Raw genomic sequence first — 23,010 nt, forward strand, 5'->3', positions numbered from 1 at the left:
CTGCTATGTCCAGACTGGCCAAGAGAGTGTGGGAAAATGGCGCACTGACACGGAACACAAAAGTCCGAGTGTATCAAGCCTGTGTCCTCAGTACCTTGCTCTATGGCAGCAAGGCCTGGACAACATATGTCAGCCAAGAGCGACGTCTCAATTCATTCCATCTTCGCTGCCTCCAGAGAATACTTGGCATCAGGTGGCAGGACCATATCTCCAACACAGAAGTCCTCGAGGCGGCCAACATCCCCAACTTATACACACTACTGAGTCAGCGGCGCTTGAGATGGCTTGGCCATGTGAGCCGCATGGAAGATGGCAAGATCCCCAAAGACACATTGTACAGCGAGCTCACCACTGGTATCAGACCCACCGGCCGTCTATGTCTCCATTTCAAAGACGTCTGCAAACGCGACATGAAGTCCTGTGAAATTGATCACAAGTCGTGGGAGTCAGTTGCCAGCGTTCGCCAGAGCTGGCGGGCAGTCATAAAGGCGGGGCTAAAGTGTGGCGAGTCGAAGAGACTTAGCAGTTGGCAGGAAAAAAGACAAAAGCGCAAGGGGAGAGCCAACTGTGTAACAGCCCCGACAAACACATTTTTCTGCAGCACCTGTGGAAGAGCCTGTCACTCTAGAATTGGCCTTTATAGCCACTCCAGGCGCTGCTCCACACACCACTGACCACCTCCAGGCACTTACCCATTGTCTCTCGAGATAAGGAGGCCAAAGAAGACTTAGTTGGTGTGAGAGAGGCACATTAAATGACATCATTTTATTCATACCAGACAAGTTACACCCACATTGCACTCAGACTTTCTCTCAGTCTTGGACTGCCGCGGCTCAAATGTCTATATGCTGCATCATGTGTCAGTGTGCGTAAAGTAGTGCTCAGAGGAAGTGAGTGTAGGGTTACAACTTCTTGCCTAGTCCAAAAGAATGGTGATTAGTTTCAGATGAAGTTTGAGCAGGGGTGGTTTAGGGGCAGGCTGGTGATGTAAGCAGGGTGAAATTCAGGATGGAATGTGGGTGATCGGAATTGAAATAAGCGCAAGAGGTGGGACTGCGGCATGAGCATTGATGTTTGCTTTGCTCAGGGGCAGATTAATACAAGGACCTTCAGGTTCCACAGCCGAGAAAGGGTGAGCAAGAGACTCCATCTCTGCCCACCCCCCTACCATCTTCCCAGGAACAACAGCAGCATGAGTATGGGAGGGGTGGGGGGTGGCGGCAAGAGCTTTTTAAAAAGAAAGCCACTATTGTGCTTTGAGTGGGGATCCTGGATCCCGACATTCACCTCACAAAGCCTCTCTCTTTGGCTTCAGCAGTCATCATTTGCATCATCAACATTACCATCATAGATGAATGAGCCTTTAGCGTGGTGATACCATTCCCGTCTCTGAGCCAGAAGCCAAACCCCACTCCAGGCAGTCCCAGTGAGTGTGGACTGGAACACTAGCTCTGATACTGGGTTGTCATCCAGTGGGATTCTTGTCTAGTGTGTGTGGGTGGTCCTTGCTTATTGTATCAGTTGTGAGAGCCCATAAAACCTTCCCACTGTATGGGACTCTTTCAGTCCCAGCATAACCAGAGCCAGATTAAGAATTCTTGGAGCCCTGGACACTCTCCCCGTGGAGAACAGTGTGAAGCAGGGGAAGACGTCGCAAGCTGATTAACAATCTGACCGGCTGCCAAGTACCTATAACCAGCTTCATGTAAGCCAGTGGCAAAGGTGAACAACAACATGCCACTAGAGCAGGGAATTTTCACTGGCATCCTGGCTAATATTTATCCCTCGACCAATACTTTAAAACAGCTTATTATTACATTGCTGTTTGTGTGACTTTACATCAGAATGTTGGTGGGTTCAAGTCACATTCCCTATTGGCTACCACATTTCTTACACCAGTGACTGCACTTTAAAAGTACTTCAATGGCTGTAAAATTTTCTTTTTCTTTCTTTCCTTTCTTCCTTTCCTCTTTTCTAAAGTCATTTTTCCACAGCCTCTCCTCTCTGCAGTCTGCTGTGGAGGAATAAAGCTCAAACATTATTCTATATTAATCTAACGTCTTTATACGCCCTGGGAGCAGGGAATCCTGGCTGACTTTCTCCCTTCTTAACCCAGGAATGCTGAGTACCTTGTTTTGACTCGACGAGCAGCTAACTCCATACAGACTGGGCATGGAGGCTGGGATCTGTCTAGTCTGCATGATGGAGTCACTCACTGGGGAAACTCGCTGAGTCATTGGGGAGCTTTGTGATAGATATTTTAATAAGAGGTATTGGCTCGGGTACTTGAAAATGACAGCCTTGAATGAGTTTCTGATCAGCATACTGCTTGAGGCAATATTTTCTTGTTTCAAAAGGTGCTTCAGGCACGACAGATTCCTGCACCTCGACGTACTTTGCTGATTACTGCTGCCTTATTAGCATTGGCCACATTCCCTCAGATTAGCAGTAATTAAACTCTGAAATCAGAGTGATTGCCTTAACTTGAGATACCATATCAGCCTGTCAGAAAAAAAATCATTTGGGATAAACCGAGGGCCTGGCACGTTGCTGTTCACCTTTGCCACAGGGAGAGAGGCAGAATAATAAGGACATAACAATCTCTCCTATCCTGTGGACAGTCGGCAGCCAAGCTTTGGAAGGGTTGCCATGACAATGACAGGAGCGAGGATAAGCCCCTTGCTCCCACTTGCTGTGGTTAATGAAGATGATAATGAAAATTAGGCCAAGCACTAGTGCATTTTTTAAAACTTGTGGCAAGGAAAAACAACCCTAAAGATGAAACGCAAGTGTAACAATTATTGTACGTTGATAAATGTGTAAAGATGTTTTAGAAAAATGTAACCCTTCCAGATATGTTGAGCTGCAGTAGTATAGTGTTTCCTTTAGTCAATTTGCTGTTGTGCTGTTTTCGCCTTAACTGGGAGGCTTTCAGCCAATCCTGTCAAGATGTCCTTTAATCTCTTTGTACTGCAGACACAGAGGAGCTACAGCCAGAACTGAGAGCCACACAACCTCTGTGACCCTCTGATATATTAACCTGTGAATTATTAACCCTTACGTCACCCTCTCTGCTAATATATAAAAGGTCATTGCCCCTACTTTTTTTTATATATTGCCGCTTGTTTCAGTTCAAATTCCAGGAGCTTGCTTCTGGCATTGAAGCTGCTAAATCTGATTTCCTTGTTTCCGCAGTAGAATCATTAACCGAGAATATCCATGGTATGATGAGTGTATGTGGTGGGAACCAGATCACAGACCTAGAATCTGGGTTTCCCCAGAAGTTAAACCTGTGTTGTACGAAAAAAAGTTCTGAATACCAATAAGATGTTGAATTTGAACAGAACCATACAAACCAGGGAGGTCTCAGGTTCTACCACTTTTCCAAGGTGAGGTAGCCAACCTCAATGGGGCGATAGGGGTTTTGCCAAGTTGGGGACGAGGAACCCAGCTAGAGAGGACCAAACTCCTTTATTCAAAAAGGGAGGGAGACAGAAAGCAGGAAACTGCAGGCCAGTTAGCTTAACATCTGTTTTAGGGAAAATGCTAGAGGCTATTATTAAAGACGTTATAGCAGGGCATTTAGAAAAAATCAAGGTAATCAGGCAGAGTCAACATGGTTTTGTGAAAGGGAAATCATGTTTAACCAATTTATTGGAGTTCTTTCAGGGAGTTATATGGATAAAGGGGAACCGGTGGATGTACTGTACTTAGGCATCCAGAAGGCATTTGATAATGTGCCGCATCAAAGGTCATTGCAGAAAATAAAAGCTCATGGTGCAGGGGGTAACATATTGGCATGGATATACGATTGGCTAGCTAACAGGAAACAGAGAGTAGGCATAAAAGGGTCATTTCCTGGTTGGCAAGATATAATGAATGGTGTGCACAAGGATCTGTGCTGGGGCCTCAACATTTTACAATTTATATAAATGACGTAGATGAAGGGACCGAAGGGATGGTTGCTAACTTTGCTGACGACACAAAGATAGGTAGGAAAGTAACTAGTGAAGAGAACATAAGTGGGCTACAAAGGAATATATATAGATAGGTTAAATGAGTGGGCAAAGACCTGGCAAATGGAGTATAATGTGGGAAGGTGTGAAATTGTCCACTTTGGCAGGAAGAATAAAAAAGAAGCATATTATCTAAATGGCGAGAGATTCCAGAGCTCTGAGATGCACAAGGTGTCCTAGTGCATGAATCACAAAAGGTTAGTATGCAGTTACAGCACGTAATTGGGAAAGCTAATAGAATGTTATCATTTATCATGAGAGGAATTGAATACAAAACTAAGGAGGTTATGCTTCAACTTTACAGGGCATTGGTGAGACCATATCTGGGGTACTGTGTACAGCACTAGTCTCCTTATTGAGGGAAGGATGTAAATGCATTGGAGGCAGTACAGAGAAGGTTTATCAGACTAGTATCTGGAATGGGTGGGCTGTCTTACAAGGAAAGATTGGACAGACTAGGCTTGTATCCACTGGAAGAGGCAATTTGATTGAAATATATAAAATCCTGAGGGGTCTTGACAGGGTGGATGTGGAAAGGATGTTTCCCCTTGTGGGAGAATCTAGAACTAGGGATCACTCTTTAAAAATAAGGAGTCGACCATTTAAGACAGAGATGAGGAGAATTTTTTTCTCTCAGAGGGTTGTGAGCCTTTGGAATTCTCTTCCTCAAAAGGCGGTGGAAGCAAAGTCTTTGAATATTTTTAAGGCAGAGGTAGATAGATTCTTGATAAACAACGGGTGGAAGGTTATCGGGGATAGGTGGAAATGTGAAGTAGTCAGTTCAGCCATGAGCTTGATGAATGGCAGAGCAGGCTCAAAAGGCCGAGTGGCCTATTCCTGCTCCTAATTCATATGTTTGTATGTTAAACCATTATTTTCAGAACCCCACTATAAACTCCGCTCTCTTGTCACAAAACCCATTTCCCTCCCTGCTATTTTCTCAGGATGAACCAAACCTTGGTGCAAAAGCAAAATACTGCTGATGCTGGAAACCTGAAATAATACCAGAAAATGCTGGAAATACTCAGTAAGCCAGGCAGCATCTGTGGAGAGAGAAACAGAGTTAACGATTCAAGTTAATGACCTTTCATTAGGTGCCTTGTTTGTCCCAAAGTTAAGCTTTAAACCAACCACCTATCCTATCCATAACTAGGCCATCTACTTCCACCTCTACAACATTGTTTGCCTCCACTCCTGCCTCACCCACACTGCCACTGAAATCCTTATGCACGCTTTAGTCACCTTTGGACTTAATTTCTTCAATATTCTCCTTGCCTGACTCCCATCATTCACTCTCCATCAACAGGGCAGAAGAATGAGATTGTAGTTGTGAAACAGTTTTTCTATAAACTTGTGCACAGAGGAAAATATGCCATTCTAATTTTCTTAAGTTTTTCATGCTTAAAAAGTGCTTGGCTAGAACTTAATTACAGGTTGTAAAAAAAATCTGCTTTGCAATTTGCAAACCAACGACAATACAAAGCTCATTATCTCCTCTAGGGAATACCGAGGAATTGATTTTGTGGTCCACCATGCGGGGAGGGTCAAATGCTGCATTAATGAGACACCTTTCATCTGTGAGGCCGGCCTGGGTTTGAATCCAAGTCAGAATGATGATTCAGAAGTTTCCTTTGTCTGGACTGTAAGGGCTCTGTCTAAAGTAAGTTTGGGCAGCTGCATCCCAGGTCCTAGTGGATGTGAGCCCAAAGCACAAAACAGGCACTTAATCTCAGTCAGACTGACAGACAGTGTAGGAAGTGAGAAAATGTGCATTGATGCTGTAAGGGGTGTTTATCTGGGTTGTTACTGTGGCAGCTGCCTTTGACAGAACTGACCTAGGAGTGGTTGCACAGGGTTACAGAGTTAGCTACCTATACTCAGATCAGTTTTGAGCCCTGGCACTTAGATGCCAATCACCAAAATTTGTTTTTTAGTTGGCAAGACTCACAATTTAAAAAAAATTGTGTCTATTAAGTGCAGTATCCAAAAGCCTTAATGCCCTACATTTACAAATGGCCTCTGAACCTAAGGGACCATTTCCTGCCTGATCAAATTCTGCTTCACTGGTGTAAAGGCAAAAGAAATGCGTTTAAATAACTAAATATTTATTTGTCAGGTAATACCAAGTAAAATAGATAACATGGACACCAACACACTACTTGAACAAAATTCAGCCCTCCTGTTGGTGACGGTGATCTCCCACTGCCAGGGCTGAAAACGGGAGCCAACCCTGTTTCGGACAGTGGCGGAGCCCTGTGGTATATTGCTAGTGGCAGCTGATTAAGAGGCCACTGCCAGGGATGCCAAACAATTGAGGATGGCGACCTGCCACCAATCAGAGGGCCAGCAGCTCAGCAGCCTCAGCAACGCCATCGTTAGCTGCAGTTCAAGGATGGGGGGGCTTCATTGGTGGCGCACCCTTGAAGACAGGTCAGTGTGGTTGGGGGAAGCCAGGTCTGGCTGCCAGGCCCTAGCAATCGTGCGGGGGTGGGGGTGTGGGGGGGGGGGGGGGGGGCGGTCGTGGAGCACCTGATGCGCTGTTGCTGCAAGGGCAGTCAGTGCCACCGGGGCACCCTTCGTGGACCATGGAGCGCCATCAAGGAGGGCTTCCCTCCCAGGAATCCGCTGGGAGGCTGCCAGTGTTTACCTGGCGGTCTCCCCATGTGATGTCAGGCCCTTCCGAAGTGGGCAAAATGCCTGTGGAGGCAGGAAGTGGCCATTAATTGGCCACTCATGCTGCTCAAGTGACCGCACGTTGGGTGGCCGAACTGCCGATTCCCACCGTTGACACAATGGCATGGCGGTGCCAAGATGTAAGGCTCCTCTGCTGACACCTCCCCCTTGCCATTTTGCCAGGCTCCCGTCTCGCAGCCCATCACCAGTGATTCTTCAAATTTCCTGGCAACATTCCAACACATGACCATCTAAACAAAAGATGCTGCTGTAAACACCTCATAAAACCTTGGAGAAAGAATGTTAAGAGTCATCTTGAAGGGCTCCTTCAACCCAATTTACAACCGTGAGGGGTATAGATTTATGGCTGTTACTAATGGGGATGGACAGTGCATTATCCTGCTACCTAATTGTTAATTTATTTGTAAATATTTGAAACTGTAAGGATAGAGAGGGGTAGCTCATATTTGAAAGGAAAATTACTTGTATTTATAAAGTGCCTTTCACAACCTCATTGAGCCCCGATGCATTTTACAATCACTTATGTACTTTTAAAGTCTAGTAATTTTGTATCTATAGTGTTGGAAATGTGACAGCCATTTTGTGCACAGCAAGGTCCCACAACAGTAATGTGATAATGACCAGATAATAGGTTTTTAGTGATTGTGCTTGAGGGCTGAATACTGGCTAGGATACTGGGGAGAACTTCCCTGCTCTTCTTCGAATAGTGTAATGGAATCTTCTACATCCACCTGTGAGGGCAGATGCAGCTTTGGCTTAAAAGATGACAGATCAGACAGTGCAGCACTTAAGGGCAGTATTTAATGAAGGGGACGAGGGTCTTGGCCACCGGCTAAAGAGCTGTAGGGAGCCCCATGTTGCCTGTTTTGGGGAAGGCCTGCCGCATCATGTGCCATTCAGGCACTTAACTGGGCAGCAGCGGGCCTTCCCCAGGATTAAGGACCCCGGTGACGGATATCCTGCCTGCTGAGAGCTGCTGGCCAATCAGAGGCCGGCAGCTCTTTTACTCGGCAGCGCCACCGTGGAGGCAGTGGCTGCTGCTGGTAAGGCAATCCAACCGAGGCCCAGGTTCATCGATAGACCAGGTCACAGATGAGTGATGGCGGGAGGGGTTTCGTTGGGAGGGAGTCACAGGGCAGGTGAATGTAGGGGGGGGTCAGCAACAAGGGCAGAGGGTGGCTCGTCAAGTGGGAGAGCACAAAATTCAGCTCCAAGTCTCTGAAGTGGGACTTGAATCTACAACCTTTCACTCAGTGCTTCCAACTGAGTTGTGGCTGACACCCTCTTACAACAACAACCTGTATTTTCCTTCATAAGGAATAATTTTTTTGGGCTACCCAACTTCCTTAAATCCTCAGAATGGCCATTCCCCAACTTGACACATTGTGTTGCCAGGCTATTTCGCCGTGGCAGACATCACAGTTGATCCTAACCCTGTCCTTGCATATGTGCACTTTCAAGCAGAGATCGTTGGATAGCTGTCAGGAGTGGGAAAACCCTGGCTGATTTTAGCTATCCAAGCCTAAAGGCACATTGTCGCCTTCAAACCTAGTTGCAGTTGAGATCAGCAACCTCAACACAACTGGATCTAGGACCATTTTATACTACAGTGCATGGTGCCATCATCCAGTAGGTCAGTGGTTGGCAACCTTTTTTTTTAACCTGAAGAGCCTTTTTAAGAAAAACATTGCCTAAAATAACTATTGGGAGCCACAAGACAAAAATTCGGCATCTCTAAACCAAATGTATGGCACATTACCAATTGTCTCTGGTAGAATGCATAATTTGCATATAGAATAAATAAGATATATGTGTTGAATTTATGTATCAAAAGAAAAAAATTGAAATTGAAATAGACTGAGCTCTGAATTATCACATTTTTTGAAGTTTTTTGCATCTTTTTTTGATTTTGTTTTCTTCGTGTCTCCGGTATAAACATATTCAGGTTTTAAGCATCAATCTGCATGAATTATGTACAAGCATATTCGAAAAATGGCGAACCATATTAATTTAACGGAAGAACAACTTTGAATAAGAAATTTACATATAAAACTGAAAGAATGTTTTTTGTCTTTGTGTTTTTCTAACAAATCTTGAGATAATTGCAATTTTTTACTATAGTTTTGTCAGTAAAGTCATCTTTAAAGCAAACTTTGACTTAGCGTGTAGTATTCAGACAACTTTTTTCAGATATTCTTGTGATTAAAAAAAGCTTCTCGTAGCACATTCAGAATAATTTACCATATTGGCAATATTAGAAACAATAATGATCGCAACTATAAAACCTATTCCTCAAACCAAAGGCATTATCTATCACCGTTGTGTAGCTATATTACTCGAATGGGTTAGTTTAGAGCACAATGATGCTTTTCAAAACCATAAAGTGCGGCATAAGTGCCTTTTATCCCCACAATAAAAAACAAGGGTCTTACTTTTCTTGACTTAATTTTTTAAAGCTTTTTTCATGATAATGCAATAATGTACTGGAAAAGGTTGGGAGCCACAAATGAAATGTTGCAGAGCTGGATGCAGCTGTGGAGCCACAGGTTGCACAAGGTCATCAAGGGAACTCCTCCCCCACCCCTGCCCCAATGTACTTTTTGTATTCAAAGTATGAAGTGAATATTCTTCATCATCACCTTTTTGGCTCTGTTCCAGAGATTAGGTGGTGTGTGTCGTGCATATTGGCAGCTTTTCCAGTCAGTTTTGTAACTTGTAATAAAAGGCAAGACCTAGGAAGGTTGGTTAAGGCTGCTTGTGTGATGTCAAGTCATGCGTGAATCACAACTGCCACCACCGCAGTACAGGGAAGAACAAAGCCATTGTTTTCTGATTTATGGTGACTGAGGAAGTCACATTTCATCAGGTGGGATTCTGGAATTTTACTCCTGGTTTGTGAATCAAATTCTCTACATTTCTCAAAGAAAACATTATGGCCTTCTTTGCTCATAACTCTTTGTATAAATGCTGATTTTTAAACGTGTCACTAATCGTAATGCTCACTGTTGAGACAACAGTACCTTCCTCGTTTATGGAGGGCAGAGGTGAGAGGTGGAGGCGATCACAGGTGTTATTTTGCCCAGCCACTTTGAAAAGTGAAAAGATGCACAGATTGAAAATTCATTCGCCAATCACGTAACCTAACTGCACCAGTCATTCCTCTCAGCTAAAGATAATTTCTTTAAGAAGTTGTAATATCTAACATTAAAAAATGGCAAAGTGTCTCATTTCTTTGCAGAAATCGGCATATCCATCTCTTCAAAATCCAGCTGTCAAACCACAATTACTTCACTCAGAATGAGGTCGCCTCCTTGCTTTTCGTTGCTCAAAAATCAGTTAAACACTCAGTTGATGTATAACACAAATGCTACATGTCATTGATATAAATGCTTTCACAGCTTTTAAACCAATTTAAATGCAAAATGAATGCTATCATAAGCTGCAGATGACATGATATCACCTCTTGCAATATAGTTATCTAGATAACATGAGTGAAAACACGCAGGAAGGTTACCAGATGACACGGCTCATGGGTTTAGACCCTCAATTGTGCACCACTATTGGTAATGTGTAGTGGGCATTAAACTAAATAGTTGGGCGGGGGGAGTTCAGGTGGGGAGGAAATTTAGAAAGTTAAAGGGAATGGACAAGGCAATAGTTCAGGGGAGCAATATGGGTAATAATAACCAAAGCGTGACAGGAAGGGACAGAGTGTACAAATGTAAGAGTGCACCAGCGAACGTGTTCAGAGTAAAAAGAAAAAATTAAAGGCTCATTATCTGAATGCATGCAGCATTCATAGCAAGATAGATGAATTGATGGCACAAATAGAAATAAATGTGTGTGATCTAATAGCCAATAAGAGACTTGGTTTCAAGATGACCAAGGCTGGGAACCGAATATTCAGGGGTACTTGACATTATGGAAGGATAGGCAGAAAGGAAAAGGAGGTGGGATAGCTCTGTTACTAAAGGATGAGAATTGTACAGTAGTGAGAAATAATCTTGGCTTGGAAGATCAAGATGTAGAATCAGTTTGGGTGGTGATGAGAAATAGCAAGGGAAAGAAGTCACTGGTGGGACCACTCTATAGGCCCACTAACAGTAGCTACATTGTAGAACAAAGTATAAATCAAGAAATAATGGGACTTGTAAGAAAGATGCTGAAATAATCATGGGCGATTTTAATCTTCTTGATTGGACAAATCAAATCGGCAAAGGTAGCCTTGAGGACGAGTTCATAAAGTGCATTAGGAACAGTTTCTTCGAACAATACAATGTTGAACCAACCAGGGGATAGGCTATTTTAGATCTGGAAATGTAAAATGAGACAGGATTAATTAATGACCTCATAGTAAAGAATCCTCTAGGGAAGAGTGATCATAATATGGTAGAATTTCACATTTAGTTTGAGGGTGAGAAACTTGGGTCTGAAAATAGTGCATTTACTTAAATAAAGGCAATTACAAAGGTATGAAGACAGAGTTGGCTAAAGTGGACTGGGAAAATAGATTAAAAGGTAAGATGGTAGAAAAGATGTGGAAGACATTGAAGGAGATATTTCATAATTCTCAACAAAGATATATTCCATTGCGAAAGAAAAACTGTACAAGAAGGGTAAACCATCCACGGCTAACTAAGGAAGTTAAGGATGGTATCAAATTGAAACAAAAGTCATTAAATGTGGCAAAGATTAGTGATCGACCAGACTAAATAAAAAGGAGTAAATAGATTATGAGAATAAACTAGCAAGAAATATAAGAGCTTCTACAAGTGTATAAAAAGGAAGAGAGTTACTAAAGTAAACATTGGTCTCTTAGAAGATGAGACTGGGGAATTAATAATGGGAAACAAGGAAATGGCAGGGACTTTGAACAAATATTTTGTATCTGTCTTCACGATAGAATACACTAAATGCATCACAAGAACAGTAGGAAACCGGGGGCAAAAGTGAGGGAGGAACTTAAAACAATCATTATCACTAGAAAAAAACTACTAGGCAATCTAATGGGACTAAAGGCTGACAAGGCGGCCATTGTTTCAGATGCACCTTGTGCTTGTAGGTGCTGTTGTCGAGTTACAATAGCTTCGTATTTCCTGCCATCTTCTAGTAGTGCATTAATGCTAGGGTGGCACAGTGGCGCAGTGGTTAGCACTGCAGCCTCACAGCTCTACTGAGCTGAGTTCGGTTCTAGGTACTGCCTGTGCAGAGTTTGCAAGTTCTCCCTGTGACCGTGTGGGTTTCAGCTGGGTGCTCTGGTATCCTCCCACAGCCAAAGACTTGCAGGTTGATAGGTAAATTGGCCATTGTAAATTGCCCCTAGTGTAGGTAGGTGGTAGGAGAATTGTGGGGATGTGGTAGGGGATATGAGATGAATGTAGGATTAGCATAAATGGGTGGTTGATGGTTGGCACAGACTCAGTGGGCCGAAGGGCCTGTTTCAGTGCTATATGACTCTATAAGACCCCTGGACCCGATGGCCTGCATCCTAAGGTCTTAAAAGAAGTGTCTACAGAGATAGTGAATGCATCTTCCAAAATTCCATGGGTTCTAGAAAGGACACAGTGGATTGGAAAACCACAGGTGTAACACCCTTATTCAAGAAAGGAGGGAGACAGAAAGCAATAAACTATAGGCCAGTTAGCCTAACATCTGTCATTGGGAAAATGCTGGATTCCATTATTAAGGAAGTCGTAGCTGGACATTTAGAAAATCATAATATAATCAAGCAGAGTCAACATGGTTTCATGAAAGGGAAATCATTTTTGACAAATTTATCAGAGTTCTTTGAGTATGTAATGAGCAGGATGGGTTGTCACAGGGATCAGTGCTGAGGCCTCACTATTTACAGACTATATTAATAGCTTGGATGAAAGGACCTAGTGTATTGTAGACAAATTTGCTGATGATACAAAGATAGGTGGGAGAGTATATTGTGAGGAGGACACAAAGGGCTGAATTTTCATTTTGGGAGCGGAAAAAGGAACCGGGACTATTTCCAGGTCCCGAACCCACCCCGGGGGAAAACAGTCACTTGTTGGAATTTTGACTGGGGAGCCCCCTTAATTGGCATGGTGACAGGTTCCCTACCCAATTAAGGACAGCAGCAAGCTCTCGAAGATGGAGGGCCAATCAGAGGCCTTCCAGCATCAGAAGAGCACCCAGCTGCAGTAAAAGGAAAGTAACTGGGAGGGCGCTTCAACAAGGGAGGGCCTGTAGGCCCACCTGGAGCTCTGGTAACCTGGCCTGCCACTACCCCCTGTTTTGTTGGAAGGAGGCCGATTGTAATATCCCACTCGGCCTCCTTAACCCCTGGTTAGCAAGGCTCTTAAGGAGCCTAATTGCCTGCCTGCCTGCCTTGTGGAGGTGGGCAGCCTTGCCAGATCCGGAACCAGCATCGGGCAAAACGGGCAATGCCACGAACAGGACAGGAAACCGGTATGCCAGCCGGCTTCGTGATTTTCGGCCCCAGTCCACCTCCGTTCCCAACCTTGGCGACCTGAAAATTCAGCCCAAAGAGTCTGCAAAGGGATATAGATAAGTTGTGAGTGGGCAAAAAATTGGCAGATGGAGCATAATGTGGGAAAATGTGAGATTATCCACTTTGGTAGGAAGACTAGAAAAGCAGAATATTATTTAAATGGAGAGAGACTGCAAAATGCTGCCGTACAGAGGGTTGTGAATCTTTGGAATTCTTTACTCCAAAAAGCAATGGAGGCTGAGTCATTGAAAATATTTAAGGCTGAGATGGACAGATTTTTGAACTATCAGGGAATCTGGGGTTATGGGGCACAGGAAGGAAGATGGAGTTGAGATCAAGATCAGATCAACCATGATCTTACTGAATGGCAAAGCATGCTCGAGGTGCTGGATGTAAAGCAACAGGGAATGAGAAGCTAGATTTGGGTTCAATGAAGCATGTATTTTCTTTTCCCTCTTCCAATTTCTTGCTCTCCTCTCAAGAAAAAAACACTGGGCTGGATTTTGTTCTCCCCCAGGCACCTGGTTCTGTGATGGCGGGGAGGGGGGGGGGTGGGTGGTGGTGGGGGAGGCGGGGGGGCGTTCCTGAAGATGGGTCCAGATGAGGCCCACTACGGACCTGGATGCCGGGGGGCTTGGCCCGATCCTCCCAGCGATGGCAAGGCTCCGTGGCAGCCCCCCAGCCCCCCCCATCACTGGGCAACAGGATCACAATTTAAATATTCAAATGAATAAAACTAATAAATTTACATAGATTTACCTGCGATCTTGAGGGCCCGCCGCAATCTTTGGTGCGGCGGCCGGCATTCCCGCGCCTTCAGATCCCTGTCCAGGGAATCGCGTCGCCATACTGGTGGGGAGGGGGTAGAAAGTAAGTTTCAGTGCAGGGGTGGGGATCAGGGTCAAATATACGTAATGGGTGTAGGGGATGGTGGGAAGGGTTGAATCTTAAAATTTGTGCAGTTTGGAGGGGGGGATGGTCAGATCTAAAAGGTAAGAGTTTTGGAGGGAAAAGGGCAAATAGTAATTGTAATTGTTCTAGGGGGGTGGGAATAGGGTGTTAGAAATGTATTTATTAAATTTGAGGGGTAGGACTTTAAAAATTTAAGTTGGGCGACAGAGCTGACTGCCCTTTAAAAATGGCGCCAGTGCCTGCACCCAGGCAGCTGACGCCATTGCCAGGGGTGGACAGCCTGCCCCCTCCGCGAGATTGGGGTGGGGGGTTTGCGGGCCGCCCCGGCTATTTAAATGAGCTGCCGCGCTTGAGATTGCGGCGGCTCTTTGGCATGTGGCCTGCACGGGTGGACCACCATTTTTTGAGCTTGCTGCCAAGATCGTCGGTGGGCTCTTAAATCCAGCCCACTGACTCTGGTCAGTATTAAGGCTACGTGGAGCTCAGCTGACCTGTGGTACCTCATCCAAGTCGACATTCTTTCTGTGTAAACCTTATAAGTGTGAGCAGACTGTCCTTACGTTAGGAACTCCGCTCCTGTCTTCACTGATCTCATAGGATCACAAAATTTTCAGTACGGTATTAGGCCATTCGTCTGAATATATCTGTACATGTGCAGTTCTGCCCACACGTGCAAGTGCGGAGGTGAGGAGGAATGTTGGAGGGGGAATCATTTAATAATGATCAGAAGATGGAACCCTCTGATGTCCAGAAGTGCTTATGACAACAATAGTATTTAACCCAACCCTAGTTGAAACAGCTGGGTATCCACCACGCCTCAGTTGGTAGCACCCTCGCCTCTCGGCCAGAAGGTTATGGGTTCAAGTCGCACTCTAGAGACCTGAGCACAAAATCTGGGCTGACATTCAGTGCAGTACTGAGGGACTGCTGCACTCTCGGAGGTGCTATTTTTCGGATGAGATGTTAAACAGAGGCCCTGCCTGCTCTCTCAGATGATGTAAAGGATCCCATGACACTATTTCAGATAAGTTTAGGGGAGTTATCTCCAGTACTCTGGCCAATAGTAACCCTCAAGCAACATTTCTGAAAACCGATTATCTTGTCATTATCACTTTGCTATTTTTGGGATCTTGCTGCTTGCAAATTGGCAGCTGTGTTTCCTACATTACAGCTGTGATTACACTTTGACAGGAGGAGAAGGATAGATCCAATTGCCCCTGGCAGCGACTACACCTTCACTTGTACTGGTTGTGGGAGAATCTGCCTGACTAGCCACCAGCAGGCCTGCAACCAATGACTACAACCTTCCTAAAATATTCATCCGTGAAGAAATGCCAAGAGACAGTTTGACATTAGTTCACTGGCTGTAAAGTGCTTTGGGGCATCCTGAGGTCATGAAAGGCGCTATATAAATGCAAATCTTTTCTTCTTAGTTAACTCAGCTGTACTGTGATTGAATCTGGAAGCATTCTCATCACTCTGGTGCAGCACCACACTGGACAGTGCATCATGCCCAATAAGGCTATCCATTGTTAAATATTATGGTATGTTACAATTACAGATTCAACTGACACACTTCTGGTTAGGCTTTTTATTGTCAATTTTCATTACTTGATTGCTTCCTGAAGTAATAACTCAATAGCTGAACAGTACCTCACTATAGAAAACATTTGGCTGCCATGCTGATTTCCCCCAAAATTTATCTTAATCTGATTACTTTAAGCCTTGACCAGTGCCCTACCATCAGATTTATGCCATAACTCGGCATTTAGAGCGTCTGTTTTCAGAGATATAGAGCTTAAAGAATTTTTGAAGTGCTTTTTCTTCATGTTTTGTGATGGAAATAATGATGCATTGAAAAGATCAGAGTTCATCAACACGTAGGGCTTTAACATCAATTTGTGTCAACTCCCTCTCCACAATTCAGTAAGGAGATTGGTCATTGCTCCTGCTGCTATGGGGAAGTATTGTACTATTTACTTTCTATTTTATGACCACCAATACAGTGCTCTGTGTGCCATGTATAGTTTCTCTCATTCAACTTCCTCTCATTTCTATGGAAGCCTCAGGCAGCAAGTGGCTCTAAAATGTCCTCTGAGGGGCCTGCAGGATCAGTTGATAGAAAGATAGGTAGGAAAGCAAATTGTGAGGACAAAAAGTATCTCCAAAGGGATATAGATGGGTTAAGTGAGTGGGCAAAAATTTGGCGGATGGAGTATAATGTAGGAAAATGTGAGGTTGTCCCCGTTGGCAGGAAAAATAGAAAAGCAGAATATTATTTAAATGGGGAGAGACTTCAGAACTCTGTGGTACAGACGGATTTGGGTGTTCCTGTACATAAATCACAAAAAATTAGCTTGCAGGTACAGCAGGTAGTTAGGAAAGCAAATGAAATGTTGGAATTTAATGCAAGGGGAATGGAGTATAAAAGTGGGGAAGTCTTTCTACAGCTGCACAGGGCATTGGTGAGACTGCACCTGGAATACTGCATACAGTTTTGGTCTCCTTACCTAAGGAGAGATATATTTACATTGGAAGTAATTCAGAGAAGATTCACTAGGCTGATGCTTGGGATGAAGGGGATGTCTTAGAGGAAAGGTTGAGGAGGTTGTGCCTACACTGAGTGGAGTTTAGAAGAATGAGAGATAATCTTATTGAAACGTACAAGATTCTGAGGGGGTTTGACAGTCTATTTGCTGAGAGGCTGTTTCCCTTCATGGGGGAATCTAGAACTAGGGGGCACAGTTTCCAAATAAGGAGTCTCCCTTTTAAAATGGAGATGAGGAGGAATTTCTTCTTTCAGAGCGTTGTTAATCTTTGGAATTCGCTTCCCCGGAGAGCAGTGGAGGCTGGGTCATTGTCTAACTCAGCCTTGAATATATTTAGATTTTTGCTCTACAAGGGAGTCAGGGTTATGGGGTAGGTGGGAAAGTGGAGTTAAGGTCACAATCATGTCAGCCATGATCTTATTGAATGGAGGAGCAGGCTCGAGGGGACAAATGGTCTACTCCTGCTATTTCTTATGATCTTATGATCTTAGATTTACACTGACCTAACACTGTTGAGCATCGGCCAGGTTTTTCGGAGCAGGCTTGCATATACTTACATAAAAATTAGGGCCAGATTGGCATTAAAATAGCCACATGGTGGGAAACGTGGTAAGTGTGCTACCTAGGTTTTGGCTGAAAAATTCTGCTAAAACTGCGCTGCAGAAACCAGAGGCCCTCCTGAGTGGGGCACACAGTGCTTCTGGCGTGACACACATGCCGCCCCATGCTGGGAAGGGAGCTCACATGGGCATGCTGAGAATGCACTGGAAGCTTTCCGACTGATTTGATGCACGATTTCCAAGCTCAGACCACACAGGTGTACTCAGTGCATTTGCTTGTTACTCACTCAAAAACATTCATTCAGCTGCAAGAGGGAACCCTCACTAGTCATAGAGCGATACAGCACTGAAACAGGCCCTTCGGCCCACCAAGTCTGTGCCAACCATCAACCACCCATTTATACTAATCCTACATTAATCCCATATTCCCTACCACATCCCCTCCTACCTTAATCCCATATTCCTACCATTCTCCTACCTACACTAGGGGCAATTTACAATGGCCAATTTACCTATCAACCTGCAAGTCTTTGGCATTGGGAGGAAACCGGAGCACCCGGCAGAAACCCACGCAATCACAGGGAGAACTTGTAAACTCCACACAGGTAGTACCCAGAACCGAACCCAGGTCACTGGAGCTGTGAGGCTGCGGTGCTAGCCACTGTGCCGCCCACTGTGTTATTTAAAGGACCAGCTATCCAATTTCAGGTAAGGTGACTTAGACTAACCGGCTATTGCAAAGTTTGTGAAAGTTCTTTGGAGTGTTTTTGGAGGAGTTGTGGTGAATTGCTGGATTTGGCAGAGAGTTTTGCTGGCATCATCACGGGGAGAGCAGAGGATTTGGTGACCTGTCCACTCAAAGTCTGCAAGAGGTATGGGGATTGTAGTTGCTGTGCCTATGGGTCTGCAGGACAGCAGGAAGATGGAGCAGAGACTGCAGAGAGGGGAAGCTCTGCACAATGCCCTCTGCCAAGTTAGAGCCAGACACTTCCATGCTCCTTGACAGTGACAGGAGGCTGTGTGGCAGGCTAGCCAATGCATCCGGCATCACGGTGTGCATGCCCATCAGCATTCTCCTGTATGCCACCCAAACAAAGTCCTTACCTGAGTCCCCTGTAGCAGAACTTGTCTGCAAAGAGAAAAGACAGGTTCATGTTTTGTTTAATCCTTTGAAGGGACTCACTCATTTCCCGCCTCCCAGTGGAGCTAAGGGATCTATCCCCAAAGCATTGGGAAGCCATTTCCTGCCCAAAGCTCACCAACTGCAATAAAATGAGGCTCAGACCTCAAAGTGGCTCCAAGCTGTTTGCCCCCAGTGCGGGCAGGTGAATGGTGCAAGCTCTGCCCATGTGTCTGTTAAATTGCAGTGAGTACTTTAACTATGCCATAGGAGCCTAAGTTGCCTAATGCCTGAACTAGGTGAGTTCTCTAATCAAGCACAGATCCCTTTTAATATGACGGTGGTCATAGAGCCAAGGTTAATGGGGCAGTAATTTTATTAACCCCATCTTGAGGCCATTATCTCCCAGTTAACTGTAATTTCTGCCAGCAAACTAGGCCCTGCTATGTTGCAATAAAAGGGGCAAAATTCTGCAAACTTTGGAAAGCCTCAAAAAGGCATCTCGGTCTTTCCCATATTGAAGGGACAGGGAAATAAGAAAGGACAGGCAATAATCAAGGAAAAGTAAACCAAAGTTACAGTTAAGATTCTGCAAGGAAATGATGGCACAGCACAGTGCCTGATCCATATTTGATGGCAGCTGAAGTTAAAGTGGAGCTGCATGCATGATTGCAAGGATGGTGATCCTCTATACCGTTGGAACAATCCCTATACATTAGTATTGCACCATGCTAGCCAGTAGGTACAGCCACATTTCAGGTGATAACTGAACATCACTATCACTGGATCTTCCAGCCCTTTGCATGGTAGTTGCACATGGCCTGAGAGCAGATGGTGTCTGATTCCTGAAAACCCAGACCTAGTGAAGACAGTTCACCAGGTCATTGACAGACAGGTGCACCAAAGCCTAGCGATATAGTTGATTTCATCTTGGCACATGTACACTGGCAGTTGATCACCCTGGCGAGGTCTTCTTTCATGCATTACTACTGAAAGTAAGACATAGTGATAAGGGAATTCCCATTGGAAAACCCATTTATGTCGGTTACAGTGCTGGGGGCAAAAAAATAATTTATAAAAATTGGCAACGCAGCTCACGGAAACTTAAGTGTCAGCAAGAAAAAAAAGAAATAGTAAACACTTGGCCGTAGTGCACTTGACTGAACATTACTTATCCTCTTCATGACCTTGTATGCTTACCACAACCTTGTATGTCCATGGTTTACATCTTACATTCTGCATTTCAGGACTGCAGGAAATGGCATGTAGAACGAACACATCCCGAAAGTAATATTAAATGAAGCACCTGCCTGTTTATAAGAGGTCATCTCCCCAAGTTCATTGTGCAAAATGTGTGAAGCAGTGCAGTCCTGCTGATATTCTAGTGGGACCACATAATTGGCCCCATAGGCTTTTACAAAATAAGGCATCAATTACACAGAGTAACTCTACAGTTACTCTTCTATTGTAGGAAACAGGACACAAAGAGGATTTCCCAAGATAGGATTCAGTACACAGAAGGCACTTTTATAGTGAAAGAGCGCCATTGATGGCAAGCGTATGATAATCCCATCATAAATTTTCCCAGCTGAGGGCTCCAGAGACTTTTTCCATATGTATAGTTAATTAGGTTTTGCCATTCATACAGTATAACTCCTTGTGGCATTCTGTTACCTCAGCCCCCCGATAAATTATTGAGCTGCTTTCAGCGGAATATATGTCAGTTCCTGATGTGCTGAATTTGTTCTGTTTATGCTGGAAACTGCACATGCACAAGATTCATGGATGGACAGTTTCTACTTAATCATAAATACAACTTTGGCAGACACTGACTTTCCCTATTGTCGGGTACTTTGCAGTCTGTGCTGCTTCCACCAACAAACAAGTCTGTTGTTTCTACTGCAGGGTATAAAGGAAGAAATGGGTACTTTGCTCCTGCGCTGCATAGCCTTTGACCATCGTAGGATCATAGTAAATAGGAGCAGGAGTAGGGCATTCGGCCCATCGAGCCTGCTCCACCATTCAAACAGATCATGGCTGATCACCTACCTCTATGCCATTTTTCCCCACTATCCCCATATCCCTTGATGTCATTAGTACTCAGAAATCTATTGATTTCTGTCTTGAACATGCTCAATGATTGAACTTCCACAGCCCTCTGGGGTAGAGAATTCCACAGATTCACCATTCTCTGAGTAAAGAAATTCCTCCTCATCTCAGTCTTAAATGGCCTGCCCCTTATTCTGAGACTGTGTCCTGTCCTGGTTCTAGACTCACCAGCCAGAGGAAACATCCTATCCACATCTACCCTGTCATGCCCTGTAAGAATTTTGTAAGTTTCAATGAGATCACCTCTCATTCTTCGAAACTCTAGAGAATACAGGCCAAGATTCCTCAATCTCTCCTCATAAGATAATCCCGTCATCCCAGGGATTAGTCTAGTGAACCTCTGCTGCACTCCCTTTATGGCAAGTATATCCTTCCTTAGATAAGGAGACCAAAACTGTACACAATATTCCAGCTGCGGTCTCACCAAAGCTTTATACAATTGCAGCAAGACATCTTTACTCCTGTACTCAAACCACCTTGTGATGAAGGCCAACATACCATTTGCCTTCCTAATTGCGTACCGCGCCTGCAAACTAGCTTTTAGTGACTCATGAACAAGGATACCCAGGTCCCATTGGGCATCATCATTTCCCAACCTCTCACCATTTAAGAAATACTCTGCCTTTTTTTTCTACCAAAGTGGATCACTTCAGACTTATTCACATTATATTCCATCTGCCATGTTCTTGCCCATTCACTTATCCTGTCCAAATCCCCTTGAAGCCTCCTTGCATCATCCTCACAACTTACATTCCCACCTAGTTTTGAGTCATCAGCAAATTTGGAAATATTACATTGGTCCCTACATCCAAATATTTATATAGATTGTGAATAGCTGTGGCCCAAGCACTGGTCCTTGAGGTAGCCCACTAGCAACAGCCTGCCAACCTCAGAATGACCCGTTTATTCCTACTCTCTGTTTTATGTCTATTAACCAATTCTCAATCCATAGCAGTATATTTCCTCCAAGCCAATGTGCTCCAATTTTGTTCACTAACCTCCTGGGTGGGATCTTATCAAAATCCTTCTGAAAATCCAAATACAACACATCCACTGGTTCTCCTTTATCTATGCTGCAAGTAACATCCTCAAAAAACTCCAACAGGTTTGTCAAACATGATTTCCCTTTCATAAATCCATGTCAACTCTGCCCAATCATATCATTATTTTCCAAGTGTCCAGTTATCTTATCCTTGATAATAGATTCTAACATTTTCTCTACTACTGACGTCAAACTAACAGGTCTGTAGTTATCCGTTTTTTCTCTCGTTCCCTTCTTAAATAGTGGGGTTACATTTGCTCCTTCCCAGTCTGCAGGAACCCTTCCAGAATCTATAGAACTTTGAAAGATAACGACCAATGCATCCATTGTCTCTATAGCTACCTGCTTCAATAGTCTTGGATGTAGCTCATCTGGTCCAGGAAATTTATAAACTTTCAATCCAATAAACTTTTCGAGTACTACCTCTTTACTGATACTAATTTCTTTCAGTTCCACATTTTCACAAATCCCTTGGTTCCCTAATATTTCTGGAGATTTTCTGTATCTTCCTCCGTGAAGACAGACACAAAGTAATTGTTTAGTTTCTCCACCATTTCCTCATTCTCAACCCAAACTCTCCTGTCTCCACCTGCAATGGACCCACATTTGTCCTTCCTAATCGTTTCCTTTTCACATACCTCAAGAAGCCGTTATGTTTCTAGCTAGCTTGCATTCATAATCCCTTTTCCCTTTCTTTATCAGTTTTTGATCTTGCGTTTTGCATTCTAAATTGATCCCAATCCTCAGGCCTGCCACTTTTTCTGGCAACCTAATAAACCACTTCATTTGACCTAATGCAATCTTTAACTTCTTTTGTTAGCCACGGTTCATTCACCTTTCTTGTTGTGTTTTTGTGCCTTAGAGGAATGTACATTTGTTGTAATGTAAACCATATAATACATCTTCAAATACTAGCCATTGCCGGTCTACTGTCAAATCTTTTAATGTATTTTCCTAATCCACCATAGCCAACCTGCCCCTCATACCTTCATAGTTTCCTTTGTTCTGATTTAAGACCCTAGTTTCAGAATGAAAGATATCTCTTTCAAGCTTAATGTAAAATTCTACATATTGTGGTCACTATTTCCTAATGGTTCCTTTACAGCAAGATTATTAATTAGCCCTTTCTCATTACATAATATTAAATCCAAAATAGCCCGATCTCTAGTTGGTGCTTCAGCATACTGCTCCATAAACCCATCTCATACACACTCCAGGAATTCATCCTCCACAGCATCAGTGCTAATTAGTCTATATGTAAATTGAAGCCACCCATTATTACTGTATTGCCCATGCTACATGCAGCTCTAATTTTCTGATTTATACCGTGCCCAACATTACCACTACATTTGGTGGCCTATAAACACCTCCCACCAATGTTTGCAGCCCCTTGCTGTTTCTTAGCTTCACCCAAACTGATTCTACATCTTGGTCCTTGGATCTAAGATCCTCTCTCACTAATGTACTGATCATGTCGCTAATTAACAGCACTACCCCGCCTCCTTTTCTCCTCCACCTATCCCTCCT

At 44.0% G+C, this 23,010-nt stretch overlaps 1 protein-coding gene across 3 annotated transcripts in view; it reads left to right on the forward strand.

Annotated features, from left to right (window-relative positions):
* ptprn2 (protein tyrosine phosphatase receptor type N2) overlaps positions 1 to 23,010 on the forward strand; it is a 1,372,445-nt gene that overhangs the window by 827,110 nt on the left and 522,325 nt on the right. The gene's annotated exons all lie outside the window — the stretch shown is intronic.

This window comes from Heterodontus francisci, chromosome 2 (assembly GCF_036365525.1).
Source record: "Heterodontus francisci isolate sHetFra1 chromosome 2, sHetFra1.hap1, whole genome shotgun sequence".
In the NCBI taxonomy this organism is placed as follows: domain Eukaryota; kingdom Metazoa; phylum Chordata; class Chondrichthyes; order Heterodontiformes; family Heterodontidae; genus Heterodontus; species Heterodontus francisci.